The sequence below is a fragment of the Pinus tabuliformis genome, chromosome 2_1 (assembly GCF_031772625.1).
Source record: "Pinus tabuliformis cultivar Carrire ecotype Pingquan chromosome 2_1, CPIR1, whole genome shotgun sequence".
NCBI classification, from domain to species: Eukaryota; Viridiplantae; Streptophyta; class Pinopsida; order Pinales; family Pinaceae; genus Pinus; species Pinus tabuliformis.
The window spans coordinates 39,286,909-39,305,087 of NC_142299.1; positions in this window are offsets into that span (position 1 = coordinate 39,286,909).

Sequence of the window (18,179 nt, forward strand, 5' to 3'; positions counted from 1 at the left end):
ACCACTTACAAATATTAATATGGGCTTTATTGACTCTTGACTATGACGTGATCCCATGACATAAATAAGGGGGTTAGGGTGGGACCCTAACATGCCCTCCCCCTTAAGACTAGCCTTGTCCTCAAGGCTGATGCTGCAGAAACTGCTAAAGAATAGTGGCTGGTTCCCAAGTTGCATCTTCCGAAGAGGTGTCTTTCCATTTGACGAGGACTTCCTTAATCATGCGGCCGCGCAGGTGTTTGTCTCTTGTGTCTAGAACCTATTCGGGTTGAAGCCAGATTGACCCTTCTTCGTCCAATTCAGGTAGATTGGTTTGAACTCGACAATTGTTCCCGATCACTTTCTTGAGGCACGATACATGGAAAACTGGATGGATTTTTGCAGTAGGTGGCAAAGCCAACTTGTAAGCCACTTCTCCAATGCACTGAAGTACTTGGTATGGTCCGTAGAATTTTGGAGATAGCTTCTGACAACCCTTGTCTTTGAGTGATGTTTGCTTATATGGTTGCAGCCTCAAAAAGACCTGATCCCCTTCTTGAAATTGGCGCTCTGAGCGATGCTGGTCTACTTGTTGCTTCATGCGGTTCTGAGCTTGATGAAGATTCTCTCTAAGATGGGCGAGCATGGTTGCGCGGTGTTTTAGGAGTTGATCCACTGCTTGTACTTTGGAGCACCCCTTGAGATAAGAAGTAGGGGAAGGCGGAAGTTGACCATATACTGCTTCATAGGGAGTCATTTTGGTGGTGGCATGATAGTTGGTGTTATACCACCATTCAGCCAGAGGTAACCACTGTACCCAAAGGTGTTGCTTTTCTGAAGTGAAACACCTAAGGTAGATTTCTAGACATTTGTTGACGGCTTCAGTTTGACAATCCGTTTGCGGATGATAGGAAGTACTGAGTTTTAGTTGAGTGCCTTGTATCCTGAAGAGTTCCTGCCAAAAATTACTGGTGAAGATCGGGTCGCGATCGGACACAATAGAAGTGGGCATGTCATGCAATTTGAAAATCTGATCAATGAAATATTGAGCGACTAAAGTTGGTGTAAATGGGCGGGGTAGTGCGCAGAAATGAGAATACATCGATAGTCGGTCCACAACCACCATGATGACTGACTTGTTCCCGAACTTTGGAAGACCTGTAATGAAATCCATAGAAACTTCCGTCCAAATGGATGTCGGAATGGGCAATGGTTGTAATGTGCCTGGTGTGTTGACTGTTTCCCCTTTGTGGCGTTGACAGACATCGCATTCTGCTACAAAAGTAAGGATGTCCTTTTTCATGCCTGTCCAAAAAAATGATCTTCTGGTGCGAGCATACGTCTTCTGAAAGATCAAATGTCCTGCAATGGGCGATGAGTGCAATTCTTCCAAAATGCGACCTTTGAGGGTGGATGTTGGGGATATTACGACTCTGTCCCTGTAGCGAAGAATATCATCCTGCCACGAGTAGCCCTTGGTGGAATTTGGATCTACCTGCAATTGAGAAATGAGTTGGGATAGCCCAGGGTGTGAAAACCATTCCTTTCGAGCCTCTTCAATCCATTCTAGAATGGGGAGGGAAATTGCTAGCAGAGTACTTTCTTCCTCAAATTGGCGAGATAATGCATCTGCTACACTATTGTCTTTCCCTTTCTTGTAAATGATCTCATAATCATATCCCAGCATTTTGGCGAGCCATTTATTTTGTTGTGGGGAGGATAGGCGTTGCTCCAAAAAATATTTAAGACTGTGATGATCTGTGCGGATTTGGAAATGTCGCCCCAATAAGTAAGGTCGCCAGGTCTCGACGGCATGTAAGATGGCCATCATTTCTTTTTCGTAGGTAGATTGGCCCAGATTCCTCCCACTTAGTTGTTGGCTTGTGAAGGCCAAAGGTCGCCCTTCCTGCATTAAGACCGCCCCAATACTAGTCCCTGAAGCATCAGATTCAATGACAAAGGATTTGGTGAAGTCAGGTAGTGCTAAGACTGGAGTGGAACACATGTCGTTTTTGAGAGCGGTAAATGCCTGTTGTGCTTCCTCATTCCAGAAGAAGGAATTTTTCTTTAGGAGTTGAGTGAGGGGCTTCGCTATGCGGCCATAGTTGCGGACAAATTTACGATAATAGCTTGTGAGACCCAAAAATCCTCTCAAGCTCTTCAAAGTCTTAGGTTGAGGCCATTCTTGCATTGCCTGGATCTTTTTGGGGTCCACCTTGACACCTTCACACCCCAAAATGTGGCCCAAATACTCAACTTCTTCCATGCCAAACGAACACTTCGACATCTTGACAAATAATTTATGCTTGCGGAGCAGGTGTAAGAGTAGATCTACATGCTGAAGATGTGCAGCCCAAGTGCCACTATAGATGAGGATGTCATCGAAGAAGACAAGGAAAAATTTCCTGAGATATGGTTTGAGAATGTGATTCATAAGGCTCTGAAAAGTAGAGGGGGCATTACAAAGACCAAATGGCATGACCAGGAACTCATAATGGCCTTCATGAGTTCAAAAAGCAGTCTTGGGAATGTCGACTTCCTTCATGCGAATTTGGTGGTAGCCTGAGCGAAGATCCAGCTTAGTGAAGAATTGCGCCCCATTGAGTTCGTCCAGCAAATCATCAACCACTGGAATGGGAAATTTATCTTTGACTGTCAACTTATTGAGGGCCCTGAAGTCGGGACACATCCGCCACTCCCCATCTTTCTTGAGCACCACGACCACTGGGGATGAATAAGGACTAATGCTGGGACGAATGACACCTGCTTCCAAAAGTTCCTTGATGATTTTTTCTATTTCATTCTTTTGGGTGAACGGATATCTGTATGGCCGCACATTTGGGGGTTGGGCCCCTGGAACCAAGGTGATGCTATGATCATGTTCCCCTCGCGAGGGTGGAAGCTCATGAGGCTTGTCAAAGACCGGAAGATGGTTATTTAAAATCTGTTGCATCTTAGGATGAATTGGCAGAGACTTGGTTTCGACGACCTAGATGGCATTAAATTGAGCCACCACTCCATGATTACCCTTTTTTAACAATTTTTCCATCTGATGAGAGCTGATGATAGAGGGGGCTCCCGCCTGGAATCCACGGAGGGTATGTGTGTAGTTTTTCTGCTTAAAACTCATATATAACTCCTAAAAATCCATTGTGATTGGCTCAAGCGTGCGGAGCCATTCAACGCCGAGGACAATGTCTCAACCCCCCATGTGTATGGCAAACATGTGGGTTTTTAACTGATAATCCCCCATTTGAAGTTTGACATTTTCATAGCGGCCTTCACATTTCATTGTGCCCCCATCCACAATTTGGGCTTGGAAGTTAGAAACTTCTCGTACAAAACAATGCACTGCTTCTGCGATTTTTTGATGGATGAAATTATGGGTACTTCCACTATCAATCAAGACTACTACTGGGCGATGTTTAAGAAAACCCCTGATTTTAAGAGTTTGAGGGGAAGAAATCCCTGCCAACGCATGCAGCGAAATAACTGGTTCGTCAGAGACATTCTCCTTTGGGTTGTCTTCTTCTAGCGCCTCATGTTCCTCAAGTGGTGGATCTTCCTCTGTTGAGTTGTAGTCAGTGGCATCTATTTGAAAAAATTTGGGCTCCTTGCATTTATGACTTTGGGAGTATTTTTCATCATAGTAGTAACATAGTCCTTGCTTCCTTCTTTCGGCTGTTTCCGCAGGTGACACCTTTTGGACCTTAAGTGTTTGAGTCGTGTTGTGAGCCTGTGGGAGACGACCTTTAGCGGGGAAATTTGGGTGACTGTATTGGGCTGCTAATGGACGTTCCACGTTACGGGCTACCTTGCAAGCCTCTGTCCAAGTGGGAGGGTGGTGTAGTAAGACTTGAGCTTTGATGGCTTCTTTAAGACCACTGATAAAACATTCCATGTAGATCTCATTTGAGAGACCCCAAGTGCGGAAGGCTAAGGCTTCAAAAGTTGTAATATATTCATCCACGGTACCTGTCTGTCGGAGCTTAGTAAGACGACCCAAAAAAGAGTCCTCCTGTTCAAAGCAGTCTTGAAGAGCTTTGGTAAATTGGGTCCAAGTCTTAAAAGGTCCATTGCAACGTTGATGCCATTCCCACCACTGCCACCGTTCATTGTCCAAGTACATGCTCCCCAACATAAGCTTAGTCGCATCATCTAAGATATGATTCAGTTTGAAATACTGCTCCATTTGTGTTATCCATGCGGACGGGTGAGAACCGTCAAATTTATGCATATCCAACTTGGGAGGTCGCTGGCTGGGTGGTGGGTGGGTGTGCCAGACGTGAGGAGAGTGGCTAGACTCACCCTCATTGTATTCATTGTCATTATACGCCTCCTCGTGGGCTTGCTCCTTGCCCTTCGGGATTAATTGCTGGACCTGGAGAGATAGTCCGGTAAGCTGCTTATTGATGGATTGGATGGATTCGTCAAGTTTGTCCAGTCTTTCATTGGCCATTGCTTGAGCTCTAGTTTCTACCATACACCAACCTGATGAAAAATTGGGACCGCCTAAAAATTTTCACTAATAATTGAATGGTACCACCGTGATCATCAATACTGCAGTCACCAAATCCTCAAAATGTCAATGCGGCCAAAAGTCCTACGAAAATTATACCTCGGTATAGGAACCCTTCACAACAACTCCGATCTGGTGGATCTGAGAGATCTGAATGGCGGATCGGATAGCTCTGGGCGGTGGAACAGACTGCTGCTGTGGATCAGTTGGCTCTAATAGATCGGAATGACTGATCTGCGAACTCGAGACTGCGGGACTGATGTCGGCTGCTTCTGCACCCCTTTGCACCAGCGGATCTGGAATAGATGATGTGCGATCCCCCGATAGAAAAGGGAACTATGGTCTTGAGGAGTGTCAGGTGCTACAGATCGCAATATACATAAGGGTCTGGCAGTAGTACTCGGCCCAATGTTTCAGGGCTCTAACTAAGGAGGATTGACCGTACCCTTAGCCGTACAACCCTACTACCCTATCGTACGGGCGAGTAATCTCTCCGAGTGCTATTCTCGGTGTACTGTAGCCACAAGACGGCCGACGGTTTATCTATGGTGAGGTTTCAAGGGAGCCTAGGGGCTTCAGATATACCCAGAGGGTACGTGGAAGACAGTCCGTGCGTGGTTCTGTCTAATGCGCTACTACTCGAAGGGGTACCCACAACGGTTACAAGGGAGTCCAACAGACGTGACCACCTCTTGTATTTCCTGCATGCATGCCTTCCCAGATCCGCAGGTTTATGCGCTCAACGACAGATCCCGTGGTTTAAAGACGCCGGAACACGTCTCTAGCCAAAAAAAAAAAAAAAAAAAATTGCTAAGAATTGGCGATCCCACCGGCCCTGGAAAGTGCTCTGATACCACTTGTTATGCTCTTAACCTACAAAATGATACCCAATACAGAATATGCGAAGAAAAGATACCCAGAACGCAGAATAGCAATGATTTTATTATTCAGAGAGTAATGTTCACTTGCCTCTTCGAGGGGGCAACCTCCAATAGAGCAGAGCTCGATTACAAAATAAGACATGATACTCCTCGCAGGGAGTCTCTATCCTTTATATATAACTCATACATGCAATACCACGGGCCAATACCGTGGGTTTTATTAATACCATCTATCTAATACTACGACCCATTTGCAACTAACTGTGGTCCCGTCATTAATTGCGGGTTAACCACTTACAAATATTAATATGGGCTTTATTGACTCTTGACTATGACGTGATCCCATGACATAAATAAGGGGGTTAGGGTGGGACCCTAACAATTATAAAATCGTTATTTTTATAAGAAATTTCTCTGAATTGGTAAAAGGACAGAGGGAAGGACACACTTACCCATTATCTTTTGTTGTCATTGCTTCACTAACTCCGCTCTGATTGGTTATCTTTATCATGTTGGTTCCTTTTAAATCCTCTTTGATTATTATTCAGGAATAAGAGCAAAGGGTTTATATCTTCCTATTGAGATGTTAAGACTTCTTCCACCATTCCTACTCTTAAGGAGTGTTGAACCACCCTTTGTGTATAAATGGGATAGTACTTTATGAAAAAAGAAAAAAGAAGAGAAAAAAGGGCAAACTGACTTGTTTATATAAAGTTGTCAAATGCAGGATAGGGGGTCTCACCAAGAGCCAGCCTACCATGATCATGAGGAAGAAAGTGAAGTGGCGTTCCCACTATGGCCACCACACTAGGGATATGGTCCAAAAGGTATATCAAATAAAGAACCCTTGGAACAGGAGGTCTCATCACGAGCCGGCCTACCCACCTTTTGCTCCTTCCTCGTGAATGGCATTATGACTAACTGGTTACCAAGCCAGCATAATGGCCTACATTTTGACATCACACAACACTTCCTAAGCATACACAAAGGATCATGGTTCCATGGGTGAAATAAACAACTCTGCCAAGGTTATGGACACCTGTCGGCAGTAGAGCACTGTTAATGGTATTGAAGTCACATTATTTACACCAATAGGTAGTTATTAGCACCCTTCTATTTCTTATACCTTAGTAATCAATCACATAAGATGAATGCATGTTATTTTCCAAACCATACAACGCATGTAAATCTATTATCACCAATCATGACAGAGCAGTTGACAATGATCGCATGAGACTCGGTATGTACGGCAGATGTCCTATCCTCCCAGCCTCGCATCATATCACAGCAGTCTCTTACGTATTAAGTGATCCAACTTGACACCTCGATTTTGGTAATCTGCTACCTTTGTAAACATGGCATATTGCCATACGCTGTTCCTTTATGACTCTGCTTCAGAACAGACCGGCACGCCACTCCTTTATTTGACGGCCGGGATGGCCTATCACATTGTGGGGGGGGAGGTTAACCTCATCATTCCTTGGATGACGTGTCAGACCGCTATTCGGGAAACTGCGTACTTGGGAATAGCACGGCTCAACGGTATACTATTTTTTATTTTTTGCATGACTTGCTGTTCCTAAGCCATTTCCATTGTATATCCTGCAGCATTAGATTTTGAGCGATTCTCGCGTCTGTCAGCCTCTCTGTGTTTCTAACAGCGTGAACAGTTGTCGTTCCATTGTCAAAATTCTGAGATTTCATAGCAAAACCATAAACATGGGAGGGAGATCAATTCGGAGAGAACTGCTAGTGTTAACAGTCTCTGATGCAGCATGGGAAATACTGGCAAGAGCCAGGGGGCTAACTTATCTCAATCGCTTACAGGAATCCAACGAGACTATAGCAATTGAATTCTTGCAGAACTTGCAAGAGGATCACTCCACAGTGAGGGGGAGATACATAGTAGTCACCGATGACACAATCGCAGAGGTCTCGGGACTGCCAGCCACTGGGCCTGTATGGACGCTAAAGAAGGAGAGATTGCAGAAGATTATAGAAACCTTCCAGGAGGAAGGCTAGAGCCTGACAATTAGAGGAAAGGGGGTTCTACCAGCAGCATTAGGAGAACCGTGGGCAGAATTGGAAAGGACCATTCAAAGCTACATCACCTGTGAAGGAAGAAAAGACATGGTAAGACTACAGCACCTTAAACTTTTAGCTGTGTTAAAACAAAAATGCTCTGTAAATTTACCAGCTTTCTTGAATTCATCACTGAATGATGTTGCACGGAGCATGAAAAAGGCACAGCATGTAGAATCACTTGTTAGTCATCATGGGTTGATATGGTTAATAGTCAGCCATAGCCTTACCCAGCAGCAGAGCAGCTAGGAAGAGCTAATTGCCATGATAGATGGAAGATTGACCACACCATCCCCGAAACGTAAACATGCCACCAGTACACCTAAGCGTCCAGAAAAACGAAGGAAATCGGTCCGACTAGCATGGCTATGAGGGAGGCTGGAGAAGCCCCAAGGAAATACCAGCCAACCGGTAGAGATAGAAGATACATGGGATGAGCAACCCCCATGATTAGAAGGAGAAGACAATGAGAAAGTAATGCAGGAAAATGAGGAAGGAGAAAATGAGGAAGAAACCGAGAAATCTGAGCAGGAGGAGGAAACGAAACAGTAGGAAGGTAGCCCAGTGCATGATCCATTGAGAGAAGATGAATTGGCCAAAGTTTTGGCCAATATGGGTGAATATGGCCAATCTTCCAGCCCATCAGACCTCCATGTTGAAGAAGAACCAAAAGAACACTCTGCTCAGGAGGGAAATGCACCTGAAGAATCACATGCAGAGGAAGTAGAAGAGGAGAGTCAGCCCGTTCATGATGAAAACATGACAGGAGATGCAGAACAGGAACAATCCGTTCCTAGCCAGATGACACCAGAAGAAACTCCGGAGGCAGGGGGGGCAGAAAAGGAAGTCACCCAAGAAATAATAGAACCAGCTAGGGTTCTTGCCCTGGAGCAGCCAGAGCAGAGCAACAAAGAAGCACCCTAGAAACAAAATCAGGGAATTGATCATAGTCCAGGCCGCAGTGAACAGTCTGTTGTTCCTTCTAAGGAAATTGAGGAAATTAAGAAATTACGGAAAGAACAGCAGCGACTACTGAATGTAATAGTTCAGCTTCGACAAAAAATCAAGATTTTGAAAGCAAGGAAAAGGGTAAAAAGGACTTCGGGGAGGAAACATGCAATCGATCCAGCAAAACCCCTCAAGACAAAGGATCGGAGGACCAGAGTCCACCCTGCTATTCAAAACCCTGTCGAAAACGGGCTGCTGTTCCAAGTGTTGTTGAGAAGCAGACTGTTGTTCAAATTAAAAAGGAACAACATTTGACTGATATCCACGTTAAGATAGAAATGGATGATAGATTGACCTGCGATAAGGAAATTCAGATAGAGGCACCACCCTCGAGAGTGATAAGGGTCATGAATGCAAGACAACGCAATAGGAAAATTTAGGTAAAACTCCCGGTCTCCACCGCCGCATGGGAAAGAGATCCGAGAATGAAAACCCTACGGGAGGGTTTGACGCAAGCTCAGCAAGCAACAGAAAAGCTCATAGAGCAAACGGTCCCTCGGGAAAGGTATGAAGAGCTACAACAACAGCTTAGGAACGTCAATCTATCCGAAAGCCAGGCCTTTGAAGGGTGGCGAAGGGAAGAAGAAAAAGTCGCGAAGGTAACTCGTAGGTTAGATATAGTTATCAAGCATATGGATACCTTATGTTCTTTGTAAGATGACGTCCTAGCATGTAGAGCCCCTGCTAAGAATTATGCCTTGTTTTTAATGGAATGATATTTGCAATTGAAAATAAAGGCTGTTAAAGCAGGTGATCCCATACAAATTAATACCCTCGATGATTTTTATAAACTACTGTAAGCACTACGGGGTAAAAGTTCAAAGACTACAGTGTGAGTTTTACTTACATAACCTTGTATTAGACTAGGAGACCGAGCTAACCCTGGGCCTTTTGTTGGGGATATCCAATTGCAGGCATTTATTTCATTTGAGGTTAATCAAATTAAATGGCTTAAAGCCTATAATGCTTTCCAAAGGCAAGAAAATGGATTAGATTTGTGGGTAAGAGCTGAGCCTAGGAATCCAGTATAGTTGTGGAGAGAACATAGGAACCTCATGAAGACTCCAAGTGTAATTGAAGCATTAAGACCCATTCACACAGCAATTAATCAACAAGGAATAGAATACTTTTTCACCATTAAAGACCTTGCCATTGATGCGGCTAAATTTCGATATCAGATCTCTAATCCGAATATCCAACTCAGGGAGCCATTTAAGTATGAAAATTTTAAGTTAGCCGCCAACCGCTTGCACCTCTATGGCAAAGTCATTTTGAGGGTAGGGCCATCCTGGTTAGGATATAGGTTCCGGAGTCCAATTATTTGGCACCCTGCACCTGGGTACCAAGCCCTATATGAGATGCTTGAGGGTCAAACAGGCCATTTCTTTGAACACCTAGTTATGCATCATGGCTGTAGACCTCCACATGAGATTCCATCTCCAGCCTACTCTCTCACTGCCTTACATGTCAACTACAATGTTTTCATGAGGGCATGAAAAAGGGTAAGCAGGGGGGTGTGTGGAGTACTAAAGAAGGTATGTTTTTTGTAATTATTTCAGCATCTTTTCATTAGAACTTACAAACCTTTTGCATCATGAACTAAGAAAATGATAAGGAATTGTAATAAAACCTGTGAGATTAATGTGCAAAGCGGAAACACTGACAATTGTCATTTTCTTATGCAGAAAGAAGGGAAAACAAAAGACTGCCGTTCTGAAGGAAAGAACAAGGCCGGGTTAACCGCTGTCCCTTTGACGGGGAACCATATGCAAACAAGGAAAAACATATCAAAGTGAATCAGCCCTTGAAAGGAAGTGGAGATGTCGACTCGGCGCAAGAAGGAAAAGAGATAACTGAGAACTAACGGTTCGGCGAATCCCTCAGGATCCTTTGATCCTGAGGGATCATTGCTTTACCTATTTTTTTACCTAGACATCTCCGCCTTCATCATATAAAAGGGGCAGCACTGTTAGCTCGGGGGGTCGTTCGAATCCTTATGTTTTATGTAATTTCTCTAAAGATTGAAACTTTGATCATCGAGTCTCGTTGAGAACTGATCTATTGTAATTCCATTTTATGCATTAATACAAACTTGGTTGCTATTTCATCCCTGACCCTGGGATAAATTCAAGCGGTGTACCCCTGGAGGCTAAGGGCTCGGCCCTGGAGGACACTTGCTCCTGTACAATTATGTTTGGTTTATGCGTGGTTTGCTTATTAGCTTTATTTGGTAATCTGATGTGTTTTTTTAGTTTACATCACATGCTCTGTTATGTTTACTTTACTGAGACAGAACTATTGCATTAACTGTGCAACGTATCACTGTTCTTCTAAGTGTTGATATAATACTGTCAGTATTTACAGAATATTGTTGATGTTCAATTATAGAGCCTCTGTGTTGTGCACTTATTCATTGATATTACGGAATTCACCTTAGCGATTATGTTCTTTGTGATTGTTGGATCTATAGACATTGTTGTTCCATTCTGAAACACAGTCGTAATCTTTTATAACTGAGAGTGATAACTGGTTTACCAAGATCAGGTTACTATTAAGGTGTGTCGTGTGCATATATGGTTTTGAAGTGTTGTTCTATAATTCATCATTAATCAGTGCTGTTCCATTTTGGTGTGTTGTTCAATTCGTCCTTAAGAGTGAAGGATTTCCATTTGATTCCTATAGGTCACGATTCGTGCATTTGATCTTGTAGACTAAGGTGTTACTGCTTGCTAGACTTAGTTGCTGTTACAATTTCCTGTTTGTTGTTCTATTTCAGATTTGTTGTTCCATTTCAGATTTGCTATTCTATTTCTTATTTCGCTGTTCCATTTCTTATCTGTCGTTCCATTTCCTGTCCTTTGTTATTTTGGTGTGAAGAACGATCCAGGGCTGTAGTGAGCACTGACATTTACTACCTGGCTCCCAGATCCACGATCTGTTCTATGATTTACCTTAGTTCCATCAGTTTACAAAGGGATGAGTTACTGCTACTGAACCCTTGACTGATAAATTGCGTAGTTTTCTGAATGTGTAGTTTAATCTTTTGAAGTAGTTTGTTGTAAACAAGCATCTTTTTACTCTTGTATTTCTGAAAATTGTACTACTAGCATTACTCTGGAACATGATAGCCTCAGACTAAGAAACTCTTTGAAATAACAAAATGTTCCTGGATTGACAACTAATGTGAGGTAATTAGAGGTGAAAGAGACCCTTTTTATAGCTCGACATTGGGAACTATCATGCCATCCTCCAACAGACCTTAAATTCCCAATCCACATCCACACTTGGTCCACTTTCACGTTGCCCTCCAAAAAACCATGAGTGACCAATGTTGCTATAGGATATGCTCCTAGTTAGGGCATACAATCGTCTAGGAGACCCTTACACATGGATGCTAACAGACTCCTCAACATGTCCTCTTCTAGGACCCTATCCAGCTAGCAAATCACCCATCAAACAAGAAAACATCTGTAAATATTGTTGTTGCCTTCTTGCCTTGGGCTCTATGCATTCATATGATTAGTTAGGGCACACAACAACAACCCCAAACCACTACCAAAACATGGTATAGTCCTCTTCCAAAGGCCTTCTTCCTTTGTTGTCCCCTCTAGGCTTCTTATGCATTGTTTTGGACCTTGTAAAAATCACACAATACACCCTACATGTGATTGTCCACCACAACAATAAAAACTGCCCATAAATAAAGGAAGACACCACTATTTGACTGTGTTGTTCCTAGGAGTATTTGCAGCTAGGGTAGAGAGCCTTTACTAGGCCTCTCATCCCTCCAAAATGTGCCTCCAATATTCCATTGTATAAACACTTTTCTACAGCCCAAACAATGAAAAAATACACCAAAAAAATGCATAGAATTCACCCAATCACATACCTCTGATATTTGGCCTGAACTAGTAAGATAATCTACTCCACAAACTTGTCCAAGACATGTCCTTTGCTCATCTAGAATGTTTCCACAGACCTGCAGCCTAGATGCCAAGAAACTCGCACCCAATCACAGAGAAAACCCTCTCAAACTCATGCTCTTGGCCTTCTTTTCCTCCTGCCTCATATCAGATGTCTATTTCAAAACTATCTTGATGGAAGATGCACTTAGGATATTTCTAAATGCATCACACTTAACCTATATTTATAGGCATCAAATGGCTCCAACGAATTTGTATCTGGGCACTATTTTAACCTCAAGTCAACCTTAACTTTGTACCATAAGCCCATACACAAACTTCAAAATTCATTTCTCTTCAACCACAACTCGGATTCAGATGATATTCAAAGCATCATATTCATCTCGATGTGTAATATCATCCTAATCCATCACATGTCGAAATATCTCCATGGTTTTTTCACCAACATCGATGGGTGAAAAACTCCAATCTTGGGTTTCAAGCCCACAAGGCTACTTGTGGAGTTCCTTCCTCCAACCCCTCAATCCTCAAGGATTGGAGCACCTCCTAAGATACAAAAATCAACACTCCCTCTTAGCGAGGGAGGTACTTCCAAGACTAGGAAGTGACCATCAACATCGATGAAAGTAGCCCATTTGTCATCCATCACTACAACATATCCTGTAGAATGAACCCAACAACCTCGGTAGTGTCTCTACCTCATCACATATGAACCTAAATATCCCAAACCTACATAGGGCTACTCCCTTTGAGGGTAGAATCCCTCTGAGCCTACACGATCTCCACTAGCTCAATCTTGCAATCCTTCATCCTCCTGGATCAAATATCACATGAAAATCCCTCCAATCTCGGTTATGCAACATCATGATCTAATTAATACTCTAGCATACCAACCTGTAGTCCATCACATGAAGCCATATTGATCAACCTGATCTCATCCAAGCTAAAGAAACCCTCGAGCTATCCCAACCATCCATGGCAAGTCAAAGGAAGTCCATAATTAGAAACTTTCCCTACAACAAATTGTTGTTCACTAGGCTTACCACCAATGCACTAGAATTCCCATCCAATGTCGTTGCCAAGCCAGTCAAGACCACATCTACATGTCTTCAGTTGAACCCTCTACTCCATGATCTAGACACCCACAACTCCCTCTAAGTTTCTTCTTTGTGCACACTATAATTCACTATCCCTCAAAGTAGCTCAAATACTCTCTAATACCATTCTTTTTTTCCATGATCTTGGGTCTAGGATAGAATCTTAGAATCTCTAACGCTACCAAACCAAAAATTACAACGATACTACTTTAAAAAATGAAATATAAACAACAATAAATATACTAGTGAAAAAAAATATGGACAACTTTTTACAACTTTCAACCCAACTTCTCTATATTAATAAACATATAATACAACAGTCTAGGGCTCCGGTACCAGGGATAATGGCCTTCATACATCCATTGATACAAGACACAAAGCTAGGGCTTAGTGTCAGTCCATCGACAACCAATCTACCCATACAAGATAAACTGAACATCTGGTTGATGTGGTCGACTCTCTCAGGTCCTCTCAGTCATACCTTGTACCTTCCCAGTACTTCGACTCCCAATATGTAGCACTGCCTCTACCAATGCTCCAAGTCCTTCTGACCACTGAACCTCGATAGTCAATATGATCACTAGTTGTGCCTTATTCCATCAAGGGAACAATAGATCGAGACTCTTGTTGAGTTGTTCACAACTCCGTTTATGAACAACTCTCAATTTGCCCACTACTTCTCCTCAGCTACTCAAGGACTTCAGCCCACTATGGTCTTCCTACGCGACTCCAATGAATTCCAACATAGGTGATGGAGGATTGCCACCTATCACTACAAGATGTCCATCTCCCACAATGAAAATGGGCTAGGAGGACTACCCATCATCTTTTGTATAAGTCCTTCTCCACACACTGCTCTAGGGCTACTCAAACTGCTCCTGGTTGATCATACCCTTGAGCTCAACAACTGCCACTCTAGCGACCACATAAGTCCATCAAGATGGTGCACATTGGGCTCTAACTTGGGCACTATCACATTTTTTTCCAACATACCATAAATGCCCAATCCACGTCCACACTTGGTCCACTCTCACGCTACCCTCCAACAAACCATGAGTGACCAATGTTGTTGTAGCATCCAATCATCTAGGAGAGCCTTACACATGGCTACTAATAGACTCCTCAACATGTCTTCTTCTAGGACCCCATACAACTATCCAATCACCCATCAATAAAGAAGACATATGCAAATATTGGTGTTGCCTCCATTACTTGGGATTTGTGCATTCATAGGACTGGTTAGGGCACACAACAAAAACCCAAAACCACTACCCAAACATGGTGTATTCCTCTCCAAAAGGTCTGCTTCCTTTCTGTCCCCTATGGGATTTTTGTGCACTATTTTGGACCTTGTTACAATCACACAAGACACCCTACAAGTGACTATCCACCACAACAATACACACTGCCCACAAATGAAGGAAGACACCATTGTTTGAATGCGTTGTTCCTAGGAGTATTTGTGGTTAGGGTAGAGAGCCTTTACTAGGAATCTCAACCCTCCAAAATGTGCCTCCAATCTGCCATTGTAGCAACACTTTCCTGTGGCCCAAATAATGACAAACTACACCATAAATATGCACAAAATTCACCCAATTACATACCTATGATCTGGGACCTGAACTGGAAAGATAATTTTCTCCACAAAATTCTCCAAGGCATGTCCTCTTCTCATCAGGTAGAAGTTTTCCTCAGACCTGTGGCCTAGCTGCCAAGAAAATCACACCCAATCACAGAGAAAACACTCTCAAACTTGTTCTCTTGGCCTTCTTTTATTCATGCCTCAGATCCGTTGTCTGTATCTTGATGGAAGATGCACTTAGGATATGTCTAAATGCCTCACACTTGACCTATATTTATAGGAATCAAGTGACTCCAATGAATTTTTCTTTGGGCATTATTTTAACCTCAAGTCGACCTTAACTTTGTACCATAAGCCCACACACAAACTTCAAAAATTTAATTCTCTTCAACCACAACTCGGAATTGGATGATTTTTGAAGTGTTGGATTCATCTTGACGTGTACTATCATCCTCATCCATCACATGTCGAAATTTCTCCATGGTTTTTTTCCCCAACATCGATTGGTGCAAAACTCCATGCATGGGTTTCAAGTCCACAAGGCCACTTGTGGAGCTCCTTCCTCCAAACCCTCGATCCTCCAAGATTAGAGTACCTCTCAAGCTACAAAAATAAAAAATTAGTTGTTTTAAGCTGATCTTGTTGTTATGAGTGTGATTCCACAAACATGTGCCTATGCCACAAGTTTTTCCACTGTGTTGTCATCTATTGGAGACATGCCACCTCGTAAAGTAGCCTCTAAAGAAATTTCAGTAGCAAGCACTGATGAGCCTGTAGAATTTGCAAAGCCAAAAACTCATATATATGCATACACTCAGTGTTTCATTGAAAAGACTACAAAGGTCACATGGAACAATATCTACAATACATTCATGCAGGAGAAGTTTTCTAAGCACTTAGAAGATGTGCATGCATACATCAACATTAAGAAGTCCAAGATGCACAAGATCACATGCATATTCCCGATCATTCCATGTGCAAAAGCTATTGAATGGATCATCACACACATGGATGACTCTGACCTTGTGCTGCATAGTGAGAGTGACAACCAACTCGCCACATTATGGTGAGGATATCCACACATACTGTAAGATGCTCAAGCCCAATGAATATAAAAATGAAAACTTATACAAAATATGGGCTACCCTCGACATGACTATTGTTATCAAACAATCGTATCGATATCCTACCAATTTTTGCCATCGCTCATCAACATTTTATCTAACAAAGATCTTAATATATGTATATAAGTATTTGATGAATATGTATTGTCGAATGTTTGGGCGCAATAATGCTAAAGTGTTCCAAGAGAATTGGATATATACGCTCAATATGGTGGTGACACATGGAAAATATTTCAATTGGGCAGATATATTATCATACGAATTGTAGCGTGAAGTGGGGCCAACAAAGCATCTTTACAAAAAAATCAAGCACCAAAATTTTACATGTCGACATTTCTTCTGGATGGAATATGTGCCATTCCCAAAAATATATTGGAAATGGACTCCTAAAGATAAGTTCCAAGTTTATTTCCACTATAGGGTGTTATAAGAAGAAAGCTTCAAACACACATATGACAGATTGGCCAAACACTTCTTTGCAACTATTTTTCTCATGATATTCAAGACCGATACGCCATGCATGATTTAGCAAGTGAAGGAGTCACTTCAAGATATTGCATATTTATTTGCAACTCTTGAGGGAACATACATCAGATGCTTTAGATTTCAAACAACCCCTCATCTTATGCTGCACTATGTGAGAAACAAGGTGGTCATGAAATAAGTGGAAAATTAGTTGGACAAGAGGTTGTTGATGACTCTTCACAGGAGGAAGAATGCCTCGTGTTCTATCTTTCCATTGAGGATTGAACTGTATTAATTAAAGAGTCACAAGGTGATAATAGTTTAGCTAGAAGAGTCAAAGAGCCTACACTTTGCCACCAAATACTTCCATGCATATGATCCTAGGCAAATTGTGAGGCAACATTGTCAAAGGATCAATCATAACATGGGGTATTCACCAACATGTAGAAAAGAAGATGAAAAGATAAATAATTGGTACTATGCCAGAATGAAGACATATCCAACAATGAAGACCAGTTCACCCCATGATCCATCAGATCATGACTTGCAGGAGCAGGAGGAGGAGGAAACAATGCCTATAGTGAAGAAGATGGCTACTAGGAAAAGGATCAGGTATTTATTTGGAGAGAGCACTAGGAAATGGAAGGTCGATCCTTTCAACATGGGAGGTAAACAAATAGAGCCAGAGAGTAGAGAAGTGGAAAAAGAAGAAGAAGAGGAGGAGAGAAGGAAGAAGGATGAGTTGCTTGAGAAGCAACACGTAGAAGAATAAGAGAGGAGACATATAGAGTAAGAGAAATAGAAGCAATCCCAAGAGGAGGAAGCAATGCAAATATTATAAGAAGAAAAATTGACTCAAGAGCTAGAGGAGGATAACTTAGTGGAAGAAGATACATCCAAACCATCGATGATGAGCCCAATACTCCAGATGAACAACCACTCACATGAGGTCATCTTCCATTTAGAGAGATGGGGATTACACTTCCACTGGAAGATAGAGTCACAGATGTTTGCAACGTAATGTTTGATCAACTAAAGAAGAATATCATGAAAAAAAGGCATAGGTACTTTCCCAATGATCCTTATAACCTAGTCTCAGTAGCAACATAAATGGTGATCACCTCCAACAATAGAAGAAATCTGAGGGTATTTATGGTGATAAATGTTGCATTCGCTACAACGACATAGGATAACTCGGAATACTTGTTGAATGTGAATTCTATGTTGAGAAGAGAATTGACCATAGTGAAGAAATAGGTAGAAAATCTCTCTATGGAAAACCAATAGCTATCAACATAGAACATCAATGTCGTATAATCGCAATTAGCCATGCTAGAATAATTTGGGCCAATGGAGGATACCATGGTGCGAATATATGATGAGATGATACTTGTACAACAGGTCATGGATCCTCTCATTGACATTTATAGGAATTCACAAGAAGTGGTGAAACTCCCGAAGATAACAAATATAGTAGTTGATCAAATGCAGGAGTGGGCTACCAAATATCTTGATGCTC